A 21,667-nucleotide genomic window follows, 5' to 3' on the forward strand; every position below is an offset into this window, starting at 1 on the left:
GATTCCAATTTTCAGTCAGCAATGAGTTTGACAACTCAAGAGTTACCAATTAATCAACCAAAGCCAAGAATATAGAAAACTAAACGGAAATCATAAATATCTGGAATACCTCAAATTATATTGAATGAAAATGTCAATTCTAACACGGACAATATCCATAAGCCAATTGGGCAACATAAACCAAACACAAATAAAGGCTTCAGAGTAAACAAAAATAGAAGAGAAATTAAATAGTAAAAGGAATATTGAACCTGTAATGAAGAAGTTGAAATCCTAATCCTAAGAGAGAGGAGAGAATCTCTCTCACTAAAAACTACATCTAAAATTAAAATTGTAAATTATGAGAGCATGATCTGAAGTCTCCTTCATTCCTCCATTTTGCAGCCTTTAATCTGTGTTTTCTGGGCTTGAAACTGGGCCAGAAATAGCCCAGGATTCGCTGTTTGCGAAATCTGCCACACTGATTTTTGCAGATGCAACGCTCCGCGTGGATGACGCGTTCGCGTTGCCTATCTGACGGCCACTATGGCAAATTATATATCAAATCGAAGCTCCGGACGTTAGCTTTCCAACGCTAGTGAAACCGCGTCATTTGGACCTCTGTAGCTCAAGTTATGGTCATTTTAGTGCAAGTGGGTTAGGCTGACAGCTTTGCAGTTTCTCCAACTTCTTGTATTCCTACCACTTTTGCATGCTTCCTTTCCATCCTCCAAGCCATTCCTGCCCTATAATATCTGAAAATACTTAACACACATATCAAGGCATCTAATGGTAAAAGAGAGGATTAATAATAAGCAGATATAAGATCAAAGAAGCATGTTTTCAATCATAGCACAAAATCAGGAAGGAAAATGTAAAACATGCGAATTGTATGAATAAGTGAGTAAAGAGTTGATAAAAACCACTCAATTGAGCATAAGATAAACCATAAAATTGTGGTTTATCAACATCCCCACACTTAAACAATAGCATGTCCTTATGCTAAGCTCAAGAGAAACTATAAAGAGATGAAGAGGAATGATAGAATGTATGAGATGCAACCTATGAATGCAACTAAATGCAAAAATGTTTCTACCTACTTGGTGAAAAAGTAAATAAATCTTTCAAGAATAAATATGAACTGGATTTCACTAATTCAAATCACAAAATACAATACAAATAACTTGCAAGAAGAAGATAGCTCATAAAAGCAGGAAATATAGAATCAAGCATTGAACCCTCACTGGAAGTGTATATCACTCTAATCTCTCAAGTGTATAGGGTTATTCACTCTACTCTTCTCTAGTCATGCTTTCTAAACCTTGTTCTTCATCTAACCGATCAACAAATATTTAATGTACCAATGCAAACATCATGAGATCTTTTCAAGGTTGTAATGGGGCTGAGGTAAAGGTAAGGATATATATATATGGCAAAGTGAGCTTTATAAATTGAATCTTTAATTATCCTAAGCTTTCACCTAACATACATATACTCTATATAACTATAGTTCATGCCTAGCTACCCAAAATTCCCACTTTTACATCATATACTCATGTATCAACTTTTTATTTTTAATTTATCACATGTGCATTGATTTTTCATTAACTTAACATTGGGGTAATTTTGTCCCCTTATTTATTTATTTATATATATATATATATATTTCTTTTCTCTTTTTCTCTTTTTTTTGAATCATAAAAGCAAACATAACTTATCAATGCACATGGATTCTCCATTATTTTTCTATTTTGGTTTTTCATGAGTAGGTTCCCAAATTCCCAATATTCAAATAGATTAGAGACATGATACATTCCCTTATTAACCCATGTTCCCACAGTTTTCCCCACACTTAGTTGATGCACAATCTTTATCTTAAGCTAACCAAATATTCAATTGGGATATTACTTTTGTTTTTTCTGCTTAAGGCTAGTGATGTAGTAAAATACAGAACAAATGGGGATTAAAAGGCTCAAAGTGGCTGACAATGGTGATTTAAAGGGTAGGCTTATTTGGGATAAGTGAGCTAAAATCAAACAATGGCCTCAATCATATGCAAGCATGTAAATACACTAAATAATGGATATATAGATTGGAACAAAATATAGATTACAATCATAGAGGATGAAACACACACGAATAAAATATTTATGGTTAAATAATGTAACCATGTAAATAAGCTCAAAATCTCACAGGTTGTGTGTTCTTTGGCTCAAAAATCATGTTCCAAATACAACTTCAAACAAATTTAACAAAAATGTTTCAATTTAAATTAGTGAAATACTATAAAAATTTCTTGAAAAAGAAAATATTACTTCAACCAAGTAGTAACTAAATGCACAAAATCAAATAAACATGCAACTAAACATGCAAATGCAGCAACTAATTTAACAAAGAAAATTTAATCATTGGTGTTGAAACAGAAAGGTACTAACCCATGGAGATCGGTATCGACCTCCCCACACTTAAAGATTGCACCATCCTTGGTGCATGCTAAGATGTGCAAGTGGACGGGTGGCTTCAACGGATGATTTTCTCTATAGATTGTGCAGATTGACTTGCCTGTCTCCCCATGTAAACGTCTTCTGGGTGGCCATCCTGAAAAGAAAAAAGGGAAGAAGAGTAACCCAGAAATAAAGATAGGAAAATAAATACAGTATGGGTGGGTTAATGCCAAATAATGGGGGTCTCAATTACATGGTAGCTACAACATGCAAGTGAGAAAACAATAGAAGCCATGGCATGCCAGTGGTACAAAATGTACAACAATGGGGAAGAGAGTGGGAAGGAGAGATAATATAAATTTATGTCAATGCAAAAGTGATACAGATATAAAAGATTGGCATTGATTTAAATAATAATACTCAATCAGAATTAAACAAGTCACTAAGCACCAAGAAAATACCAGAAAAGATGTAACAGTTGAATAAGAACATTTGAACACCAATGGTAAAATAATAAATTTAGAAAAGAAAAAAAAATATGCACAAAATTAAAAAGCAATGAATGAAATATTCAAATAAATTAAGTAAAATAAAATGAAAGATAAGAAGAATGAGACGGGAAAGAACGGAAGAAGTAAGAAAGGAGGGAGGAAAAATTAGGATTGGGGAAGAAAAGATAAGATATTTGGCAAATTAGGATAAGCTGTGCAGCGCAATCGACACGGTCGCGTGGGGTACATGGTCGCGCGACTTGCGCTTATACTAATTGGCGCGGTCGCGTCGGTCACGCGGTCGCGTCGGTCACGCGGTCGCGTCGGTCACGCGGTCGCGTGACCCATTTTATGCTACTGGCGCAAGGGCAGCCTCGCGCTTGCACAACTCTCTGTTCAAAATCATTAATTGCCAAATATTGGGTGACGCGATCGCGTGGGGCATGCTATCGCGTGAGTGGGCTTCATAAAGGAATGACGCGGACGCATGAGCCATGCGTCCGCATGGATAGAATTGTGCGTTCAGCACCAATCTAGCACCACTCTCGCACAATAATTTGTAGTGCACACTTTTTACGTCGAAAATCAGGGCACGCGGCCGCGTGGATGACGTGGTCGCGTGGGAGGCTAATGTTCCAAGTCGACGCGGACGTGTCGGCGACGCGGTCGCGTGGGGAAATTTGTGCAACTGGCACGCCTCCAGCCACGCTCTCGCATGACTCTCTGTTCAATTTTTATTTTCTCCCATCTCCTTGCGATGCGGACGCGTCAATGATGCGGTCGCGTCGCGTGAATTTTTTTTTATGCAGTATGCAGAATGCAATGCTAATGTAGATGCAATAAATAATTCCAGGTTCAATGAAAATAAAATAAAAACAAACAAAACGAAATAAAATTGGAAAAGGAATGATCATACCATGGTGGGTTGTCTTCCACCTAGCACTTTTAGTTAAAGTCCTTAAGTTGGACCTTTGGTGAGCTCCCTGTTATGGTGGTTTATGCTTGTACTGATCCAGGAATCCCCACCAATGTTTGTACTTCCAGTAGCCTCCGGGGTCCCAAATCTTGTTTCTGCACCCGTCTTCTTGTTGATCATCATGATTCCATTCGGGTAGCAAACAAACTGAATCCTCAGGGGAGCTGTCAAGTAACTTTCTAAAGTCATCAGGGGAGCTACCAAATAACTTCCTAGACCCATTCAACTGAGTTCTACACCAACATTTACGTTTAAACTTTGAGCACATATCCATGTTGAACCTTGCAGGACAATACTTACCACTAACCATCTTCCTCTTACGCTTGATGCCACAGAGAGCTCTAAGTTGACCATCCATTTCCAGTAGCCCATATTCAAGTGGGATTAGAAAGCTAAGGGATATGAATTTTACCCACTTGAATGTTGTGAAGGATGATGGCAATTTAGGGGGAGGGGTGATGAGCGGATATTTTGTACGCTTTTTGGGGGTAATTTCATGTAGATTTTAGCATGTTTCAGTTAGTTTTTAGTAAAATAATATTAGTTTTTAGGCAAAAATCATATTTCTGGACTTTACTATGAGTGTGTGTATTTTTCTGTGATTTCAGGTATTTTCTGGCTGAAATTGAGGGAGTTGAGCAAAAATCTGACTTAGGCTGAAAAAGGACTGCTGATGCTGTTGGATCCTGACCTCCCTGCACTCGAAATGGATTTTCTGGAGCTACAGGAGTCCAATTGGCGCGCTCTCAACGGCGTTGGAAAGTAGACATCCAGGGCTTTCCAGCAATATAATAGTCCATACTTTGCGCAAGGATAGACGACGTAACTTGGCGTTGAACGCCAAGTACATGCTGCTGTCTGGAGTTAAACGCCAGAAAAACGTCATGATCCGGAGTTGAACGCCCAAAACACGTCAAAACCTGGAGTTTGACGCCAAGAAAGGCCTTTACACATGGAAAGCTTTAGTCTCAGCCCCAGCACACACCAAGTGGGCCCCAGAAGTGGATTTCTGCACCAATTATCTTAGTTTACTCAATTTTCTGTAAACCTAGGTCACTAGTTTACTATTTAAACAACTTTTACAGACTTATCTTGTACCTCATGCTATTTTCAGATCTGAATTACATATTTTGTGACGGCATGAGTCTCTAAACTCTATTGTTGGGGGTGAGGAGCTCTGCAGCGTCTCGATGATTTAATACAATTCCTTTGTTTTCCATTCAAACACGCTTGTTCTTATCTAAGATGTTTATTCGCGCCTAACTGTGGAGAAGGTGATGATCCGTGACACTCATCACCTTCCTCAACCCATGAACGTGTGCCTGACAACCACCTCCGTTCTACATCAGATTGAATGAATATCTCTTAGATTCCCCAACAGAATCTTCGTGGTATAAGCCGGATTGATGGCAGCATTCATGAGAACCCGGAAAGTCTAAACCTTGTCTGTGGTATTCCGAGTAGGATTCCGGGATTGAATGACTGTGACGTGCTTCAGACTTTAACCTGCTGGGCGTTAGTGACAGACGCAAAAGAGGGATTCTATTCCAGTAGGAGCGGGAACCAACCGGTGATTGGCCGTACTGTGACAGAGTGCGTGCATAGCTTTCACTGCGAGGATGGGAAGTAGCCATTGACAACGGTGACACCCTACATAGAGCTTGCCATGGAAGGAACAATGCGTGTGAGAAGAGGATTTCAAGGAAGAGTTGAAGTCAGAGGACAAAGCATCTCCAAAACTCCAACATATTCCCCAGTGCTGCAAATCAAAGTAACATTGTTCCCCCTTTTATGAAATCCAGTAATTTCACTTTTAATCCAAATTAATCCTTGTTGACATCCTAACTAAGATTAATAAAATAAATATTGATTGCTTCAAACCAATAATCTCTGTGGATTCGACCCTTACTCACGTAAGGTATTACTTGGACGACCCAGTACACTTGCTGGTTAGTTGAACGGAGTTGTGAATTCAACCAGTGCCATAACAAGGATTTTGAATGAACAAGAGACACAATAGTTTTTGTGTACATGCCAAAGAGCCAATATTGTTGATCACAATTTCGTCCACCAAGTTTTTGGCGCCGTTGCCGGGGATTATTGAGTTTGGACAATTGAAGGCTTATTTTATTTCTTAGATTAGGAATAATTTATTTTTATTTTTATTTTTTATTGTTATAGAGTCATTAAATCTTGATAGGATAGTTTATTTTCAAAAAAAATTCCTTTTCAAAAATATTATTTTTCTTAATTAATTGTTAAATTTTCGTGAGTTTAGTGTCTTGTTCAAAGTTTGGTGTCAATTGCATATCTCATATTTTCTTTTAAAATTTTCGACTTGTGTTCTTTGTTCCTCATTGATCTTCAAGTTGTTCTTGCTTATTTTTCTTGTTTGATCTTGAGTTTTTCTTGTTCTGTGTCTTTTCTTGTTTTTCTTGTGCTTTTTCAAAACATTAGTTTTCAAAAATTTAGTTTATCCATAAAAATAATACATCTTTAAAATACATTACATTTTAATTCAGTTGGTTATAGTGTTGGCTTATGTTCTTGGCAATTGGGCACCAGTTCTTTTGAAAATCTTTTTCAAAAATAATTTTTCTTGGTTTAATCTGTGCCAAACTTTAAGTTTGGTGTTTTCTTGTTAATCTTTCATAATTTTCGAAAATTTTATTAAAGTTTTCTAAAAATTTTAAGTTTGGTGTTCTTTCTTTTGTTCTTGGTGTTCTTGTGAATCTTCAAGGTGTTCTTGAGTTTTTCTTGTGTTTTGATCTTAAAATTTTTAAGTTTGGTGTTCCTTGGTGTTTTCCCTCCAAAAATTTTCGAAAAATAAGGAGCATTAGATCTAAAAATTTTAAGTCTTGTGTCTTTTGTGTGTTTTTCTCTTTCATCATAAAATTCAAAATTCAAAATTTTTATTTTTCTAACTAATTTGAACTAATTTTTTTTCGAAAATCTTTCATAAAAATTCAATTTTCAATTTCAAAATATTTCCACTTTCTTTTATTTATTTCGTTTTTATTTTATTTAAAAAAAAAAATATATATTTTCACAAAATATTTTCAAAATATATTTTTATGTATATTCCTTCTCTTTATTTATTTTATTCCACAACTAGAAAATAAATAATATCAACATATAAATTATCTCTTGTATTCCATTATGGAAGTAAGTATGAATGGACAAGACAATATGAATGAACAGTCCAAGAGGACTTTGGGGTCATATGCTAACCCCACTACTGCTTCATATGGGAGTAGTATCTGTACACCCTCCATTGGAGTTAGTAGCTTTGAGCTGAATCCTCAGCTCATTATCATGGTGCAGCAAAACTGCCAGTATTCCGGTCTTCCACATGAAGAACCTACAGAGTTTCTGGCACAATTTCTGCAAATTGCTGATACAGTACATGATAAGAAAGTAGATCAGGATGTCTACAGACTGTTACTGTTTCCATTTGCTGTAAAAGATCAAGCTAAGAGGTGGTTAAATAACCAGCCTAAGAACAGCATAAAAACATGGAAACAGCTGTCAGAAAAATTCCTGAATCACTATTTCCCTCCCAAACGGATGACACAGCTAAGGCTAAGCATCCAAGGCTTCAAACAAGGAGATAATGAATCTCTTTATGATGCCTGGAGAGATACAGAGAGTTGCTAAGAAAATGCCCCTCTGAAATGTTTTCGGAATGGGTACAATTAGACATCTTCTACTATGGGCTTACAGAAAAAGCTCAGATTTCTCTAGACCACTCAGCTGGTGGATCTATACATATGAGAAAAACAATTGAAGAGGCTCAAGAGCTTATTGATACAGTTGCCAGAAATCAACATCTGTACTTAAGCAATGAATCTGTCATGAAAGAAGAAGCTAAAACAGTAACTGCAGAACTCAGTCCAGTGGATCAGGCTAATGAATTCAATCAGCAATTGGACTTTCTAACTCAACAGCTAGCCGAATTCAAGAAAATATTACAGGAAACAAGAATGGCTAACAGGAACATGGAAGTACAATTAAAGCAGACAGAAAAACAACTGTCAAGACAAATAACAGAAGAATGTCAAGCAGTTCAATTAAGAAGTGGGAAAATATTAAATACCTCACTTCAAAGAAGCAGGAAACCAAGAAATGAACAAGTGGATACCCAAAATCCTCCTGAAGACAGTCCGAGCCCAAAAAGGGACAAAGCTGGCGTTCAAACGCCAATAACAAGCAAGGAGGTGGCGTCTAACGCCACTCCAGCTCCCACCACTGGCATTCAAATACCAGTGGGGAATCAGTCACATACAAGTGCTGATAACAACCCTTCTAAAAAGGCTTCCCAACCCACTTCTGTAGGTAATAAACCTGCAGCAACTAAGGTTGAGGAATACAAAGCCAAAATGCCTTATCCTCAAAAACTCCGCCAAGCGGAACAGGATAAGCAATTTGCCCGCTTTGCAGACTACCTCAGGACTCTTGAAATAAAGATTCCGTTTGCAGAAGCACTTGAGCAAATACCCTCTTATGCTAAGTTCATGAAAGAGATCTTAAGTCATAAGAAGGATTGGAGGGAAACTGAAAAAGTTTACCTCACTGAAGAATGCAGTGCAGTCATTCTGAAAAGCTTACCTGAGAAGCTTAAAGATCCTGGGAGCTTTATGATACCATGCACATTAGAGGGCACTTGCACCAAGCAAGCTTTATGTGATCTTGGAGCAAGTATCAACCTAATGCCTGCATCTACTATTAGAAAGCTTGGTTTAACTGAAGAAATCAGACCAACCAGGATATGTCTTCAACTTGCTGATGGCTCCATTAAATACCCATCAGGCGTGATTGAGGACATGATAGTCAAGGTTGGGCCATTTGCCTTTCCTACTGACTTTGTGGTGCTGGAAATGGAGGAGCACAAGAATGCAACTCTCATTCTAGGAAGACCTTTCCTAGCAACTGGCCGAACCCTCATTGATGTCCAAAAAGGGGAAGTAACCTTGAGAGTCAATGAGGAAGAGTTCAAGCTGAATGTTGTTAAAGCCATGCAACATCCAGACACCCCAAATGACTGCATGAATGTTGATATAATTGACTCTCTGGTAAGAGAGGTCAATATGGCTGAGAGTCTCGAATCAGAGCTAGAGGAAATTAGACTCAGTGCTTTCGAAAATGCAAAGATTTACAAAGAGAAAGCGAAAAGATGGCATGATAAGAAATTGTCATCCAGAGTCTTTGATCCGGGGCAAAAAGTTCCGCTATTCAATTCTAGGCTCAAATTATTCCCTGGGGAATTAAAATCCCGGTGGAGAGGTCCATATGTCATTACGAACGTGTCACCATATGGATACATAGAGCTTCAGGATAAGGACTCTAACAAAAAGTTCATTGTTAATGGACAAAGAGTCAAACATTATCTTGAAGGCAATTTTGAGCAAGAATGCTCAAAACTGAGACTTGATTAAAACTCAGTCCAGCTAAAAGACATTAAAGAAGCGCTTGCTGGGAGGCAACCCAGCCAATCACAAATTTAATTTTATTCGTATTGATTTTCTTTACAGGTTTGAGTCCAAGTATCTTCAAAAGGTGAAATAGCAATTGGTTGAAGTCACAGAGTTACAGGGAAATTTGGAAGCTCACTGGCATGAAAAAGCCAGTAAGAAATACTTTGGGCGTTAAACACCCAAAAGAAGCACCCACTGGGCGTTCAACGCCAGTAGGGTAGCCTTCTGGGCGTTAAACGCCAAGAAGAAGCATCTTCTGGGCGTTAAACGCCAGAAAGATGCACCTTCTGGGCGTTTAACGCCAATCTGCTAGCATTCTGGGCGTTTAGAAAAACGCCCAGTAAAGAAGGACCTCCTGGCGTTCAACGCCAGGAAGAAGCATCACATGGGCGTTGAACGCCCAGGAGAAGCAACATGTGGGCGTTAAACGCCCAAACCATGCACCATGTGGGCGTTTAACGCCAGGATGGTGGGAGGAGGTACAATTTCGTTTTTCTTTGCAATTTTTCAAAATTTTTTATGTTTCAATTCATGATTTCTTGCATAAACATATTTTAAATTATCACTTTCAATTCCAAAAAGTTTATCCTAATTTCTAAAATCCAATGATTGCAAATTTTTTTTAGATTTATCTTAACCCAAAAGAATAAATGGCTTTCCAATTCAATCCATCATCTTTTCAAATTTGTTTCCAACACATCTTTAACTCCTTCTAAAAATCCTTTTCAAAATTAAAATTCAATTCTATCTTTTAAATTTTGATTCATATCTTTTCTTTTTTTTAAAATTATATCTTTTTCTAATCCAATTCTTTTTCAAATATTTTTAATTTCTTCTCATATCTTTTAACTCATCTTATCTTTATGTGAAAATGCCTTTCCTTCTTCTCCTCTCCTTTCCTTTCTTTTGCTTGAGGACAAGCAAACCTCTAAGTTTGGTGTGATTTGCCATGATCACTGAGCTAAAACTCATTAAGATCATGGCACCTGAGAGAACAGGAAGAGCAAGGATGTGAATCTAAGGGAGCTAAAGCGCCAAAGGATTAATCCATGAAAAAGCACCACATATTTTAAAGGAGCACCTACTCTTCAAAACAACAGGTTGCTAAGTTCCAATTTTCTTTCCCTTTAATTTTCCTGCTTTAACTTAGTGATAGCATTTTTTTAAATTCACCTTAGGAGATATTTAGTAGTAATTAGTTTATCTATTTTGATTTTATTTTCAATTAAGCTATAATTTATTTTTCTCATCATCATTAGGCATGAATAAAGTAGTAGATTTTTTAGAATAAAGAAGTAATCTATATTTATGAGTTCTTAGTAATAAAGACTATAATTAATTATATGTGGTGGCAATACTTTCTGTTCTCTGAATGAATGCTTGAACAGTGCATAAATTGTACCTTGAATTGGATGAATATTGGCTCCTGAAAGGATGAGGAACACGAAAAATATTATTGATGATCTGAAAAATCATGAAATTGATTCTTGAAGCAAGAAAAAGCAGTTCAAAAAAAAAAAAATAATAAATAAATAAATAAAAAAAAAAAAATATTTACAATCAAAAGGAATAAAAGCCAAGCAGCCCTTAAAACCAAAAGGCAAGGGTAAAAAGGATCCAAGGCTTTGAGCATCAATGGATAGGAGGGCCCAAGGAATTAAAATCCAGGCCTAAGCGGCTAAATCAAGCTGTCCCTAACCATGTGCTTGTGTCATGAAGGTCCAAGTGAAAAGCTTGAGACTGAGTGGTTAAAGTCGTGATCCAAAGCAAAAGAGTGTGCTTAAGAGCTCTGGACACCACTGACTGGGGACTCTAGCAAAGCTGAGTCACAATCTGAAAAGGTTCACCCAGTTATGTGTCTGTGGCATTTATGTATCCGGTGGTAATACTGGAAGACAAGTGCTTAGGGCCACGGCCAAAACTCATAAGTAGCTGTGTTCAAGAATCAACATACTATACTAGGAGAGTCAATAATACTATCTGAATTCTGAGTTCCTAAGGATGCCAATTATTCTGAAATTCTAAAGATACAGGGAGATGCCAAAACTGTTCAGAGACAAAAAGCTACAAGCCCGCTCATCTAATAAGAATCTGAGCTTCATTTAAAACTCTAAAATATATATTACTTCTTAATTTCTGTTAGAACCTATTTTATTCATCTAGTTGCTTGAGGACAAGCAACAGTTTAAGTTTGGTGTTGTGATGAGCGGATATTTTGTACGCTTTTTGGGGGTAATTTCATGTAGATTTTAGCATGTTTCAGTTAGTTTTTAGTAAAATAATATTAGTTTTTAGGCAAAAATAATATTTCTGGACTTTACTATGAGTGTGTGTATTTTTCTGTGATTTCAGGTATTTTCTGGCTGAAATTGAGGGAGTTGAGCAAAAATCTGACTTAGGCTGAAAAAGGACTGCTGATGCTGTTGGATCCTGACCTCCCTGCACTCGAAATGGATTTTCTGGAGCTACAGGAGTCCAATTGGCGCGCTCTTAACGGCGTTGGAAAGTAGACATCCAGGGCTTTCCAGCAATATATAATAGTCTATACTTTGCGCAAGGATAGACGACGTAACTTGGCGTTGAACGCCAAGTACATGCTGCTGTCTGGAGTTAAACGCCAGAAAAACGTCATGATCCGGAGTTGAACGCCCAAAACACGTCAAAACCTGGAGTTTGACGCCAAGAAAGGCCTTTACACGTGGAAAGCTTTAGTCTCAGCCCCAGCACACACCAAGTGGGCCCCAGAAGTGGATTTCTGCACCAATTATCTTAGTTTACTCAATTTTCTGTAAACCTAGGTCACTAGTTTACTATTTAAACAACTTTTACAGACTTATCTTGTACCTCATGCTATTTTCAGATCTGAATTACATATTTTGTGACGGCATGAGTCTCTAAACTCCATTGTTGGGGTGAGGAGCTCTGCAGCGTCTCGATGATTTAATACAATTCCTTTGTTTCCATTCAAACACGCTTGTTCTTATCTAAGATGTTTATTCGCGCCTAACTGTGGAGAAGGTGATGATCCGTGACACTCATCACCTTCCTCAACCCATGAACGTGTGCCTGACAACCACCTCCGTTCTACATCAGATTGAATGAATATCTCTTAGATTCCCCAACAGAATCTTCGTGGTATAAGCCGGATTGATGGCAGCATTCATGAGAACCCGGAAAGTCTAAACCTTGTCTGTGGTATTCCGAGTAGGATTCCGGGATTGAATGACTGTGACGTGCTTCAGACTTTAACCTGCTGGGCGTTAGTGACAGACGCAAAAGAGGGATTCTATTCCAGTAGGAGCGGGAACCAACCGGTGATTGGCCGTACTGTGACAGAGTGCGTGCATAGCTTTCACTGCGAGGATGGGAAGTAGCCATTGACAACGGTGACACCCTACATAGAGCTTGCCATGGAAGGAACAATGCGTGTGAGAAGAGGATTTCAAGGAAGAGTTGAAGTCAGAGGACAAAGCATCTCCAAAACTCCAACATATTCCCCAGTGCTGCAAATCAAAGTAACATTGTTCCCCCTTTTATGAAATCCAGTAATTTCACTTTTAATCCAAATTAATCCTTGTTGACATCCTAACTAAGATTAATAAAATAAATATTGATTGCTTCAAACCAATAATCTCTGTGGATTCGACCCTTACTCACGTAAGGTATTACTTGGACGACCCAGTACACTTGCTGGTTAGTTGAACGGAGTTGTGAATTCAACCAGTGCCATAACAAGGATTTTGAATGAACAAGAGACACAATAGTTTTTGTGTACATGCCAAAGAGCCAATATTGTTGATCACAATTTCGTCCACCAAGGGGTCTCCAACAACTTTGGCAAGGTGATTCCAAGCTCCACTCCCTTGTGCTCTTTGACAACGTCCACCTCTTTGCAAACTTCTTTAATACCAACCTCTTCCTCTTGGTAGCTTTCTTCCGATTCAATCTTTTCTTCATTGCTCACCAAGGGCATGGGAGGTTGTGCTTCTTCTTCTTTAATCTCCATCTCTTGATCAACCTCTTCCAAGTCTTCAAATATGATATGCTTTGGAGGTTGTACACCCTCCTCAACATCAAATGCAACCGTCTCGAAAAGAGGCTCTATGTCTTGACCTTCCCATGGAGATTTAGCATCTCCTAAGTCTTCAACCACTTCTTCTTCTTCAATAATTCCGGCTTCCTCCACTTGTTCCAGTACAAAGTCATGCTCCGTACTGTTCACTGGAGTTTCTAGTATCTCCTTCATGTTACATTCTTCGTTAGATTGTCCACATGAAGCCATGGGGGTTCCTTGAGTGTCTGAACGTCGGGAAGCCAATTAATTTATTGCTTGATTCAATTGATGAAGGGTTGCCGGATATCGATCCACTGTTTCCTTGAAATGATCCTTTGTCTCTTGATGCGCTCGGCTGTCATAAATAGGATCATAGTGCTCTTGGATTGATGGATATGGAGATGGTGAATATTGAAGTGGTGGTTCTTGTGAGTAATTGGGTTGGAATTGGGGTGGTTCTATATATGGTTCATATGGCTCAAGGTGGTTGGTATGGTGGTTGAGGGTTAAGGTCATATGGAAGTGAATGGCGGAAAGGGGCTTGTGAGTATGGTGGTCCAAAGTCATGTTGAGGAGAGGGTTCATAGGCATATGGTGGTGGTTGTTGATAGTCCATTGGAGGTGGTTGTTGCCATGAGGGTTGATCAATTCCTTGTGGCTCCTCCCATCTTTGATTGTTCCAACCTTGATGTCTGTTTTCATTGTAATTTCTTCTTCCTGCAACATAATTGTAACCAGACTCATAGCCAAAGGTGTGAGAGTTCATAGTAGTGAGAGAAAATAAAAACAAAAACTAACAAAAAGAAAATATTTTGAAAAAGAGATGTTTTTTTAAAAAACATTGAATTTTGAAAAATAAGATAAGATAAGATAAAAATTTTAAAATAAAAATCTGAATTTTTTTTTAAATATTTACAATAACCAATAATAAGGCACACGTTTGCAATTCCCCGGCAACGGCGCCATTTTGACGTTAGGATTTTTGCTAGTAAAGAATTTTATAAAAATAGTCGCGTTGTAGATATAGATTCTAAACCAACAGAAATTCCTTCGTACAAACGTTTTGGTTGTCAAAGTAACAAACCCCTTTAAAATTGATAACCGAGTATTTAAACCTCGGGTCGTCTTCTCAAGGAATTGCAGGGAGGTATGTTCTTATTATTGGTTATGAGTTTGTAAATTGGGGGTTTTAAGAATGAAGAACAATTATGATGAATGACAAGTAAATTAAATAAATTACAGTAAAATAAACTCTTGGCAAGGTATGAGAACTGGAAGTCCTATCCTAGTTATCCTTATCAATTGTGATGAGAATTGGATTTTTCTCCCACTTTGTTAACCTCTAACTATGAAGGTAAGTCAAGTGAATGAATTAATTCGAATCCTCAAGTTCCAGTCTTTCCTTGGGAAAAGTTAGAGTTATTGGATCTCGAATTAATTCTTGAAGGATTCCAATTTTCAGTCAGTAATGAGTTTGACAACTCAAGAGTTACCAATTAATCAACCAAAGCCAAGAATATAGAAAGCTAAACTGAAATCATAAATATTTGGAATACCTCAAATTATATTGAATGAAAATGTCAATTCTAACACGGACAATATCCATAAGCCAATTGGGCAACATAAACCAAACACAAATAAAGGCTTCAGAGTAAACAAAAATAGAAGAGAAATTAAATAGTAAAAGGAATATTGAACCTGTAATGAAGAAGTTGAAATCCTAATCCTAATCCTAATCCTAAGAGAGAGGAGAGAACCTCTCTCACTAAAAACTACATCTAAAATTAAAATTGTGAATTATGAGAGCATGATCTGAAGTCTCCTTCATTCCTCCACTTTGCAGCCTTTAATCTGTGTTTTCTGGGCTTGAAACTGGGCCGAAAATAGCCCAGGATTCGCTGTTTACGAAATCTGCCACGCTGATTGGTGAGCGAAATCGTGATCACTACAACTTCGCACAACTAACCAGCAAGTGCACTGGGTCGTCCAAGTAATAAACCTTACGCGAGTAAGGGTCGATCCCACGGAGATTGTTAGTATGAAGCAAGCTATGGTCACCTTGTAAATCTTAGTCAGGCAGACTCAAATGGGTAGAGTGATATACGAATAAAGCATAAAGATAAAGATAGAGGTACTTATGTAATTCATTGGTAGGAACTTCAGATAAGCATATGAAGATGCCTTCCCTTCCGTCTCTTTGCTTTCCTACTGTCTTCATCCAATCCTTCTTACTCCTTTCCATGGCAAGCTTATGTAGGGTTTCACCGTTGTCAATGGCTACCTCCCATCCTCTCAGTGAAAACGATTGCATATGCTCTGTCACAGCACGCGGAATTCAGCTGTCGGTTCTCGGTCAGGCCGGAATAGAATCCATCGATTCTTTTGCGTCTGTCACTAACGCCCCGCCTGCTAGGAGTTTGAAGCACGTCACAGTCATTCAATCATTGAATCCTACTCAGAATACCACAGACAAGGTTAGACCTTCCGGATTCTCTTGAATGCCGCCATCAGTTCTTGCCTATACCACGAAGACTCTGATCTCACGGAATGGCTGGCTCGTTTGTCAGGCGAGCACTCGGTTGTCAGGCGATCAACCATGCATCGTGCATCAGGAATCTAAGAGATAAACACTAGAGCCTTGGTTGCTCGTAGAACAAAAGTGGTTGTCAGTCACTTTGTTCATAGGTGAGAATGATGATGAGTGTCACGGATCATCACATTCATCAAGTTGAAGAACAAGTGATATCTTGGACAAAGAACAAGCGGAATTGAATAGAAGAACAATAGTAATTGCATTAATACTCGAGGTACAGCAGAGCTCCACACCTTAATCTATGGTGTGTAGAAACTCCACCGTTGAAAATACATAAGAACAAAAGTGATCATTGGTTTCGGCCCCAGAAAGGGAACCAGAAGAACCAAGATCTGATCTAAGAACTAGATGTCCAAAGATGAAAATACAATAGTAAGAGGTCCTATTTATAAGAAACTAGTAGCCTAGGGTGTACAGAGATGAGTAAATGACATAAAAATCCACTTCCGGGCCCACTTGGTGTGTGCTTGGGCTGAGCAATGAAGCAATTTCGTGTAGAGACTCTTCTTGGAGTTAAACGCCAGCTTTTATGCCAGTTTGGGCGTTTAACTCCCATTTAGGTGCCAGTTCCGGCGTTTAACGCTGGGATTTCTGTGGGTGACTTTGAACGCCGGTTTGGGCCATCAAATCTTGGGCAAAGTATGGACTATCATATATTGCTGGAAAGCCCAGGATGTCTACTTTCCAACGCCGTTGAGAGCGCGCCAATTGGGCTTCTGTAGCTCCAACAAATCCACTTCGAGTGCAGGGAGGTCAGAATCCAACAGCATCTGCAGTCCTTTTCAGTCTCTGGATCAGATTTTTGCTCAGGTCCCTCAATTTCAGCCAGAAAATACCTGAAATCACAGAAAAACACACAAACTCATAGTAAAGTCCCGAAAAGTGAATTTTAACTAAAAACTAATAAAAATATACTAAGAACTTAACTAAAACTACTAAAACATACTAAAAACAATGCCAAAAAGGGTACAAATTATCCGCTCATCACAACACCAAACTTAAATTGCTGCTTGTCCCCAAGCAACTGAAATCAAATAAGATAAAAAGAAGAGAATATACTATAGACTCCAAATTATCAATGAAACTTAGCTCCAAATTAGATGAGCGGGACTAGTAGCTTTTTGCCTCCAAACAGTTTTGGCATCTCACTTTATCCTTTGAAATTCAGAATGATTGGCTTCTTTAGGAACTCAGAATCCAGATAATGTTATTGATTCACCTAGTTAAGTATGATGATTCTTGAACACAGCTACTTATTGAGTCTTGGCCGTGGCCCAAAGCACTCTGTCTTCTAGTATTACCACCGATACATACATGCCACAGACACATAATTGGGTGAACCTTTTCAGATTGTGACTCAGCTTTGCTAGAGTCCCCAATTAGAGGTGTCCAGGGTTCTTAACACACTCTTTTTGCCTTGGATCACAACTTTATTTCTTTCTTTTTCTTTCTTTTTTTTCTTTCTCCTTTTTTTTCGTTTTTCTCCTTCTTTTTCTCTCTTTTTTTTTTGTATTCACTGCTTTTTCTTGCTTCAAGAATCATGTTTATGATTTTTCAGATCCTCAGTAACATGTCTCCTTTTTCATCATTCTTTCAAGAGCCAACAATTTTAACATTCATGAACAACAAATTCAAAAGACATATGCACTGTTCAAGCATACATTCAGAAAACAAAAAGTATTGTCACCACATCAAACTAATTAAGCTAGTTTTAAAGATGAATTCGAAATCCTGTACTTCTTGTTCTTTTGTAATAAAAATAGTTTTCATTTAAGAAAGGTGATGGATTCATAGGACATTCATAACTTTAAGGCATAGACACTAAGACACTAATGATCACAAGACACAAACATAGATAAACATAAGAACTAAAATTCGAAAAACAGAAAATAAAGAACAAGGAGATTAAAGAACGGGTCCACCTTAGTGATGGCGGCTTGTTCTTCCTCTTGAAGGTCTTATGGAGTGCTTGAGCTCCTCAATGTCTCTTCCTTGTCTTTGTTGCTCCTCTCTCATGATTCTTTGATCTTCTCTAATTTCATGGAGGAGGATGGAATGGTCTTGGTGCTCCACCCTTAGTTGTCCCATGTTGGAACTCAATTCTCCTAGGGAGGTGTTAATTTGCTCCCACTAGTCTTGTGGAGGAAAGTGCATCCCTTGAGGCATCTGAGGGATCTCATGATGAGAGGGGTCTCTTGTTTGCTCCATCCTTTTCTTAGTAATGGGCTTGTGGTCATGCCTTCTCAGTTGAACCGGCTTCCCTCTTGAATCTCTCTTCCATTGGGTGCCCTCTTCACAAATGTCTATGAGGACTTGGTCCAACCTTTGATCAAAGTTGACCCTTCTTCATGGCCACAACTTCATAGAAGTGGTCTTGATGCACCCTTGAGATGAATCTCTCCATCTCCCATGACTCGGAGGTGAAAGCTTTTGCCTTCCCTTTCCTCTTTCTAGAGGTTTCTTCGGCCTTGGATGCCATAAATGGTTATGGAAAAACAAAAAGCAATGCTTTTTCCATACCAAACTTAAAAGGTTTGCTCGTCCTCGAGCAAAAGAAGAAAGAAGAGAGTAGAAGAAGAAGAAATGGAGGAGATGGAGGTGGCTTTGTGGTTTGGCTTTTATGGGTGGGTTTGGGTGGGAGAGTGGTTTGAATTTTGAATGGTGAGGTAGATGGGGTTTTATGAAGGATGGATGTGAGTGGTGGGGTTGGTGGGGATCCTGTGGGGTCCACAGATCCTTTGGTGTCAAGGAAAAGTCATCCCTGCACCAAATGGCATTCAAAATCACGTTTTGAGCCATTTCTGGCGTTAAACGCCGGGCTGGTGCCCATTCCTGGCGTTTAACGCCAGGTTCTTGCCCTTTTCTGGCGTTTAACGCCAGTCTGGTGCCCCTTTCTGGCGTTAAACGCCCAGAATGGTGCCAGACTGGGCGTTAAACGCCCAATTGCTAACCTCACTGGCGTTTAAACGCCAGTGGGTTCTTCCTCCAGGGTGTGCTGTTTTTCTTCCTGTTTTTCATTCTGTTTTTACTTTTTCAATTGATTTTGTGTCTTCTTATGATCATCAACCTACAAAAAACATAAAATAACAAAGAGAAATAGATAACATATAACATTGGGTTGCCTCCCAACAAGTGCTTCTTTCATGTCAGTAGCTTGACAGATGGCTCTCATGGAGCCTCACATTTTCTCAGAGCAATGTTGGAACCTCCCAACACCAAACTTAGAGTTTGAATGTGGGGGTTCAACACCAAACTTAGAGTTTGGTTGTGGCCTCCCAACACCAAACTTAGAGTTTGACTGTGGGGGCTCTGTTTGACTCTGATTTGAGAGAAGCTCTTCATGCTTCCTCTCCATGGTGACAGAGGGATATCCTTGAGCCTTGAACACAAAGGATTCTTCATTCACTTGAATGATCAGTCGCCTCTATCAACATCAATCACAGCCTTTGCTGTGGCTAGGAAGGGTCTGCCAAGGATGATGGTTTCATCCATGCACTTCCCAGTCTCTAGGACTATGAAATCAGCAGGGATGTAATGGTCTTCAATCTTCACCAAAACATCCTCTACAAGTCCATGGGCTTGTTTTCTTGAGTTGTCTGCCATCTCTAATGAGATTCTTGCAGCTTGCATCTCAAATATCCCTAGCTTCTCCATTACAGAGAGAGGCATGAGGTTTACACTTGACCCTAAGTCACACAGAGCCTTGTTGAAGGTCATGGTGCCTATGGTACAAGGTATTGAAAACTTCCCAGGATCTTGTCTCTTTTGAGGTAATTTCTGCCTAGACAAGTCATCCAGTTCTTTGGTGAGCAAAGGAGGTTCATTCTCCCAAGTCTCATTTCCAAATAACTTGTCATTTAGCTTCATGATTGCTCCAAGGTATTTAGCAACTTGCTCTTCAGTGACATATTCATCCTCTTCAGAGGAAGAATACTCATTAGAGCTCATGAAAGGCAGAAGTAAGTCCAATGGAATCTCTATGGTCTCATTTTGAGCCTCAGATTCCCATGGTTCCTCATTGGGGAACTCAATGGAGGTCAGTGCACGCCCACTGAGGTCTTCCTCAGTGGCGTTCACTTCCTCTCCTTCCTCTCCAAATTCGGCCATGTTGATGGCCTTGCACTCTCCTTTTGGATTTTCTTCTGTGTTGCTTGGGAGAGTACTAGGAGGGAGTTTAGTAACTTTCTTGCTCAGCTGTCCCACTTGTACCTCCAGATTCCTAATGGAGGACCTTGTTTCAGTCATGAAACTTTGAGTGGTTTTGATTAGATCAGAGACCATAGTTGCTAAGTCAGAGGGGTTCTGCTTAGAATTCTCTGTCTGTTGCTGAGAAGATGATGGAAAAGGCTTGCCATTGCTAAACCTGTTTCTTCCACCATTATTGTTGTTAAAACCTTGTTGAGGTCTCTCTTGATTCTTCCATGAGAAATTTGGGTGATTTCTCCATGAAGAATTATAGGTGTTTCCATAGGGTTCTCCTAGGTAATTCACCTCTTCCATTGAAGGGTTCTCAGGATCATAGGCTTCTTCTTTAGATGAAGCATCCTTAGTACTGCTTGGTGCATTTTGCATTCCAGACAGACTTTGAGAAATCAAATTGACTTGTTGAGTCAATATCTTGTTCTGGGCTAAAATGGCATTCAGAGTATCAATCTCAAGAGCTCCTTTCTTCTGATTGGTCCTATTGTTCACAGGATTCCTTTCAGAAGTGTACATGAATTGGTTATTTGCAACCATTTCAATTAGCTCTTGAGCTTCTGTAGGCGTCTTCTTCAAATGAAGAGATCCTCCAGCAGAGCTATCCAAAGACATCTTGGATAGTTCAGAGAGACCATCATAGAAAATACCTATGATGCTCCATTCAGAAAGCATGTCAGAAGGACATTTTCTGATCAATTGTTTGTATCTTTCCCAAGCTTCATAGAGGGATTCTCCATCCTTCTGTCTGAAGGTTTGGACTTCCACTCTAAGCTTACTCAATTTTTGAGGTGGAAAGAACTTTGCCAAGAAGGCATTGACTAGCTTTTCCCAAGAGTCCAGGCTTTCTTTAGGTTGAGAGTCCAACCATATTCTAGCTCTGTCTCTTACAGCAAAAGGGAATAGCATCAGTCTGTAGACCTCAGGGTCAACCCCATTAGTCTTGACTGTGTCACATATTTGCAAGAACTCAGCTAAAAACTGATGAGGATCTTCTAGTGGAAGTCCATGGAACTTGCAATTCTGTTGCATTAGAGAAACTAACTGAGGCTTAAGCTTAAAGTTGTTTGCTCCAATGGCAGGGATAGAGATGCTTCTCCCATAGAAGTCGGGAGTAGGTGCAGTAAAGTCACCCAGCACCTTCCTTGCATTGTTGGCATTGTTGTTGTTTTCGGCTGCCATGGGTTCTTCTTCTTTGAAGAATTCGGTCAGGTCCTCAACAGAGAGTTGTGCCTTAGCTTCTCTTAGCTTCCGCTTCAAGGTCCTTTCAGGTTCAGGGTCAGCTTCAACAAGAATGCCTTTGTCTTTGTTCCTGCTCATATGAAAGAGAAGAGAACAAGAAAATGTGGAATCCTCTATGTCACAGTATAGAGATTCCTTTAGGTGTCAGAGGAAAAGAAAAGTAGAAGACAGAAGTAGAAAATTCGAACTTGTCAAAGAAGATGGAGTTCGAATTTTG

General features: G+C 39.0%; 1 non-coding gene across 1 annotated transcript; it reads left to right on the plus strand.

Moving 5' to 3' along the window:
- The first annotated feature begins 20,877 nt into the window (after positions 1 to 20,877).
- Positions 20,878 to 20,985, plus strand: LOC130972654 (small nucleolar RNA R71). Its single transcript, XR_009083819.1, has one exon. It is a non-coding gene; the product is annotated as a small nucleolar RNA R71 (small nucleolar RNA).
- Positions 20,986 to 21,667: the final 682 nt, after the last annotated feature.

This window comes from Arachis stenosperma, chromosome 3, assembly GCF_014773155.1.
Source record: "Arachis stenosperma cultivar V10309 chromosome 3, arast.V10309.gnm1.PFL2, whole genome shotgun sequence".
Taxonomy (NCBI): Eukaryota; Viridiplantae; Streptophyta; class Magnoliopsida; order Fabales; family Fabaceae; genus Arachis; species Arachis stenosperma.